This window comes from Gobio gobio, assembly GCF_949357685.1.
Source record: "Gobio gobio genome assembly, chromosome: 24".
Taxonomy (NCBI): Eukaryota; Metazoa; Chordata; class Actinopteri; order Cypriniformes; family Gobionidae; genus Gobio; species Gobio gobio.
The window spans coordinates 15,642,952-15,649,842 of record NC_137120.1 but is presented as its reverse complement, the minus strand read 5'-3'; positions in this window follow the sequence as shown (position 1 = coordinate 15,649,842).

Here is a 6,891-nt window from a genome sequence, read left to right as displayed (position 1 = left end):
TGCAGAAGGTTGTTGGTCCAGTGGGTTAAACCATGGAACTGATATGCAGAAGGTTGTTGGTTCACCACCAGTGTGTCCTTGAGCAACTCCACGTTGCTCCAGGGGGATTGTCCCTGTAATAAGGGCACTTATTAGTAAGTCGCTTTGGATAAAAGTGTCTGCCAAAATGCATAAATGTAAATGTAAATGGTAGCTAGATGTAAAAAAAGCATGGCGGACCTAACAGGGCTTATGCTCATTTACAATCATTTCTATCGCCAAATGTGCTTACTCCTTGCTTATTTGAGGGAAACGGAATCGTGTGTGTATTATTTATCATTATTAATATATTTGTTGTATCTCAGATACAAAGGGAAAACTCAGAGAGAAATATAGTTTCTAGAAGGCCTCTTTTATGTAGGACACATCTCCATATTCAACCATACACACAGGAACGCACACACTGCGCGTTCTTCTCTGCTTTTAACAGTGCTACAGCCCAACACCACAATGCGCCACCGCCGCCTACTGGACAAACCCAATACCACCATTAATATACAACAATATTATTATTAATTGGTTCCAACGTCATATTGTCCTAAAGTCTATTTCTCACTGTGTACGACTTTCATAAACACTGCATCCGTATGGGGCTGCCATTGTTGTTTCGCGGGCTATGTGACGTCAGAGCGCGTAAATGGGAGTGCATCGATCTAGTTAGAGTTCACGGGTGGGAAGTCACGGGTTTGACTGCCGTTCCAGTGATCTTTCACGGGTAGAAGGTTGGAAAAACATGGGTTACGGGCTGCCTGGAACGCAGCATAAGTTGTGGCCTCGAGATCCTATGTTGAGGGAACCAAAATATTTCTCGTGCCATGAGTTAAATGCGTAAACAACCTGCGCGACCATAGCAACCTGGAAATATCAGAAATTAATAGGCCTATAATAATATTTATTTTTAATTGAGAAAAAGTGCGTAATTAAGGAATTATTATATTGTACAGCAAGCAAGACAGCAAGCATTCGAATAAATGTGAAAAGAATATGCCTTATAAAACATTTTTATCTATATCACATCCAACAGTGTTACTGAATGTTTATTTTTGTATATAAGGCCTAGTCCACACGCACACGGGTATTTTTATACGTTTTTCCTCCTCCGTTTTAAAAAACAATCGCGTCCACACAAGCACGGTTTCAAAAAAGTCTCTGTCCACATGAAAACGCAAAACCACACTACGATTGGCTGCCTGATTTCCACATGGGTCCCATCCACGGCACCGATGCACTGAGGGATGCCATGGGCTCAGTGAAACCCTTCTACAAGTTTACTTTGGACTCAGTGACAGTAACTTTACAGGGCCCAAGTGGACTGAAGCTTCACACACTTGCCTTACTATGTTGTATAATTGCATTCTGGCCCCTCTGTTCTGCAATACAAAGAGATAACTGCGTATGTATCTGTATACATGTGATAAGCGCTGTTAGCAGAGTTATTAAAAGCTACATCCGCCATTGCATAGACTCCACTCATGTAAACAAAAGCGTCAACGGCGCACAATCTGACGTCAAACAAGGAGAGAAAGGCGCACACTTTGACTTAACAAGCCGAAATCTCCGGTTTCACCATCTACACGACAAAGCTGTAACTAGAGTTTCTAAAAATCTTCAGCCTGGCCAGAGTTTTCACAAAAGTCTGGTTTCAGTAACCGGATACTGCGTTTGTGTGTGGACGAACAGCCAAACCGCATAGTAAGAGCAGCGGTTTTGAAAATACCCTGTTCATGTGGACAGGGCCTTATATTAACACTGATTATCTCTTCATCACGGCACCTGTTAGTAACGTTTGGGCGAGTTTGACAAGGGCCAAATTGTGTTGGCTAGACGGCTGGTGATCGAGCATCTCCAAAACTGCAGCTCTTGTGGGGTGTTCCCGGTCTGCAATGGTCAGTATCTATCAAAAGTGGTCCGAGGAAAGAACAGTAAGGTGAACCGGCGACAGGGGCGGCCAAGGCTCATTGATGCCCATGGGGAGCGAAGGCTGGCCTGTGTGGTCTGATCAAACAGACGAGCTACTGTAGCTCAAATTGCTCAAGAAGTTGTCAGCCCTCCTCACAAACTGAACTGATCACATTTAGATGTCTCTTATGCAATTGTAATCAACGTTCCACTAAGAAAGACTATTTTCAACATATAGCATAGCATCTGAAAAACAGTGAAACAGTTGATTGTGTGTTTAGGGGTGTTCATACAAAACTTAACTGATTTTAGTTTTTAAATGATTTACCACGCAATGTTGAGCTCAAAGTTGCCTCTCTCTTTCTAAAGCTTGGACATATTTATCTTGTTTCTAGTGTGGCTGTTGATGAACTTTTGCAAGAGTTTGACTATTTAACAAGCACTGCTTCTGTCCCTCTTATCCATCAAACCATAGCTCAGCTCTTACAGAATGTTAACTGTCAAGATCAGTGGCGGCTGGTGATAATTAATTTTGGGGGGTCGTTTTTTTTTTCGCCTGGGGGGGATGGGGGGGGGGCAGTATCAAGATGCATGTTGACTACTTTCAAGCATTAAAGAGAAAACAGTGTCTTCACTTTTATCTTTTTACACATTAATTTCCCACATATAATTGAATGAGGAAAGGAAAAACAAAAGAAAACTGCAACAACAGACTAGCATGTTGACTACTTGAACATACATTTTGCTCTCCTTTCTTTCTGGCCAGCAAATTTCCCAATGACTCTCTGATTAAAGTCAGTCATCTCAGTAGTGTCATGACGTTTGCATTTTTCAGTTAGATATTTGAGGTCTCTCACCCCCGTTGTTGTCCACAAAACTTCAGTACCTACACTTTGAAATAAAAGACAGGGAAAGCAATAAAGGGCATTGCTAACAACACATTAATTCAGCCACTTACGTTTCTCATAACAAGCGCGTGGAGTTCCGAGTGCAGCTGCGTCCTGTCACTGGCCTGCAGCTGGATTTGTAAATCGCGTTGGTCTGGTTCGGGATCTTCCAACGAACGCCTTGTGAAAGAATTTGGTTTAACTGCTGCCATCTCTACGAAACTGATCATCCTAGCAAGGGAAACGAAAGACGTCCTACAAAAAAAACATTTTGATATTGTGGAACCTATAGAATATGTGCTCGAAGAAAATCTTTGCTAAAATCTCAATGCTAAAATCTTTACAGCAGATCCTAAGTTAGCAAACGAAGATGTCAAGTGCAATGGTTATGAGACTGTACTGAAGCCCTTAGTAGATTATCTTATTACTCTAACAAAAGTCCACTGAAGGCAAGTTGTAGTGGTGAACCCAAATGCAGCCTTTATTATAACCAAACGTGAGCAGGAACACAATAGACTTCAACTTGACATGACACAGACCTCACCCACAGCAGTGTTACACTTACAATACTCGACAAAGACACAAGGCAAACATGAGGGCTTAAATACACACAGACTAATGACAAGACAAGTGACACCTGTGAACAGTGATGAGACAATGAACCAATGACATGACACAACACATGAGGGCAAGGGAATCACATGACAATGAAACATGACAAAACCAGGAAGTGCATGACAAGACTGTGAACATGACACTAAAACATAACCAAGAACATGATAAACTAAAAACATGAACAAGGAACAATGAACATGAACCGTCACCAAAACACCCTGTGACAATTAAATTGGAACAAGAAGGACTGTTTATTGCCAAATTGGGAAAAAGCATTAAAAGGTTTGTTCACTGTGTAGTAGCAGACAATCCACGGTATTGCAGGTTTCGTGGAACGTTTTTCAGATAAATATGCTTGCAGATTTTATACAGCAGAAAATGTAGACATTCAAACAGAAGTAGTCAAGTCAGGCGTTTTTGTGTGTAAGAAGCAAGGACATTCATACTTCTCATCTTAAAACTATTGAAGAAACTTAATTGTTTAGTCATTTTGGTGTAAAGAAGATTATCATGCCATCGATATGGTTCAATTCGTTGCACTGCATCCTCATGTATACAATTTTGTCAGTCAGTTATATGAACTGAACCTTAAATTTGACCTGCTCAAAGAAAACACGCTTCTTGAATGTATCAAACAAAACTCAAGTCTGGGCACAGAAGACAACAGGGAGCATTTAGAACAAATACACAAAATACTAAAAGCCAATTCAGGAGGTGGTATGGGCCGTATTAAAGTCAAAACTAAAGTCTAAATGCATCTGGTTGTTGAAACCACATATGTAAATTTTACTCCTTGCAACAATGCAAAAAAAATTAACGTGTGGGAGTGTGTTATGGGCTACATGACAGCCCGACTATATGACAGCGCTACTGAAGCACGCACCGCTGCAGACGAGCAGCTGCATATCTCTTCATCAAGCCAGCGAACTACTGAAAGCAAAGTCGTAGGTGCTCAACATACAATCATATTCATTAAAAGTAAAGAAACCGAATGATCTTCCCATGCAGTTGCCGCACTCTCTCCTATTGCGGTCTTTGTTTTTGAAAATTTGCTGATGATTAATAAAGTGCAGCTCATATCTGTTGTTTTCGGTGATGGGAACTCCAATAAATCTGCATATAGTGTGGGAACTGAAGATCAGATTTATATCCGTTTTGCTGAGATGCATTTATGTGCCCAAGTGTAAATGAAATCGTTTTGATAAATCAGATAGCTTTGATTTACACACAGCGCGTGTTCTCCAGGTTGTGCTTACTAGGTTGTTCATAAAAGCCGTAATATGCCCAGATTTCGGCTTTTAAAGTAGTTGGAGCATTTTAATTACTCACACTCATGTCTCGCCTCCCTCCGCCATTGAACGCTACCGCAACAAAGCACATACGTGACAAATGACGTCAGAAAATAATCAGTACATTATAATCAATTACTGAACCGATACCGAATCGTCCTCGTTTGTATCGCGATGCATCGTAGAAACAATTAATTTCGACACCCCTATATTTCAGTGTGAGACTGAGTTTTCCCCCAGATATAGCTCATGATATCTTTGAAGGAATTGTCCCTCTTGAGATTGCTCTTTGTCTTAATGTGTTAATTTAAAAAAAGAAAAAAGAATATATATATATATATATATATATATATATATATATATATATATATATATATATATATATATATATATATTTTTTTTTTTTTTTTTTTTTTTTTTTTTTTTTTTTACATAAGCCAATTTGAATGAAACAATAACAACATTTCCATTGACGTGGGCTGATAAGGCAAACCGTCCGCATGTTGTGCCCCTCTCCTACACTACAAGGAAAACAATTGGAGGAAATGTACACGAGAATTGGAGCCAGTTGAGATTTCTTCGATTGAACCAGCCTGGCAAGCGCTCTGTGAATTAAAGGACATTGTAGAACTTGTTGTTGCACCTTTTCACACTGAGGACTCTATTTCTTATCTTGACTTCAAAATATCTGAACACAGGACAGTGATTTCCCCCATGAAAGAAGATTTCCCCCATGAAAGAATTCTGCCCAAACATCATTATTTGGAACATCACTCATGGTTGATACACTTGTTTGGACCCCTTGTTGCTCTATGGACTAAAAGATTTGAAGCAAAACATAGCTTCTTTAAAAGAGTAACCCGTCATACAAACTGTTACAAAAAATGTACTGTATTCGTTTAGCCTCACGTCATCATACTCAGATTCTAGTCAGAATATGAGTCTGATACTGCTCCATTGGGCTGTGATTATGAGGCGAACCAGGAAAGAAAACCCCTCTGCACTCAATTGGATAGACCTACAACCAATCAGAGCAACAGAGCGACGCATAGCTTTCAACAGAACTCGACTGCACGCACGCTGGAAGAAGTAGAAGAAGAAGATGAGTGTAAATGATGTTTGCCGGTGTTGTAAAAAATAATTTAAGGATACACTGAGTACTTACCAACACAATCATCATTTTTGAGCCAAAAATAGTAAAGGTGAATGCATAAACAAGTTCTCCGTTTAGGATAAGAATGAATTCAACCCAAGCGCTCTTTGGTGACATGGATGATTATGTTACTGTTGATCATCTGTCCATCATCGTATAAAACCCGCCCTGACAATTTGATTAGTCCAAACAGCTCTGGTTCGAGCATAGTTGCTCCACAACGGATCAAGTCCAGACCGAACTTCCCGACCTCAAATGTTGGGGGCGGGGCTAAGTTCAGCTGGCATCCAGGCTATGAATTTAATGTAAGTTATGGCCAATTTTGTACTACAACTAATACTTTTGTTTCTTTTCTTGTTTTGACTAGATCCTTTTGGATGGGCAGACATGGCAGTTAAATGGCCAGCCAAGCTGCGGGTTATTCTGAATTCTGATGACACCAGGAAGCTAATTCTGCCTGATGGAATTCCAGAGTCAATGGAGCAGCTTATGAATGAAGTCAGGAAAGTGTGTGGGTTTATTGGCAATTTCAGACTGCAGTACCAAGACAGAGACTTTGGAGATGCACTAGTGAACTTGACATCTGCTGTGGAACTTGAGGATTTGGAAAATGTAAAGGTCATCCCAATAACTGATGACTGTAGCCAAGTAATTATTCTCACTGTCTGTGATGATATAGTGTCTACTCAATTAGATGGCAGAGCTCCTGTCCACACTGTCTAGTTCTGTCTCTACAAGAACTCAGATGTGGCCACGTGAGTTTCCACTACCAACATTCTCCTATGACACTGAACTACAGTTAGAAAAGGGAAATTCTGTGTTTAGGTCAAACAGAGAGGCTCCCATTCGATATTTGTATCGGGTATCGGCTCTGATATGGAAGAAAATTGTAGATCGGGTATCGGTGACAATGGGCCTACAATAATAGAACTACAATAATATGTTTACACAACGCCTCTGTAATTGCTCTCAATTTTTCTCAACATGGGGACAAAGTATTGAAAAAGTA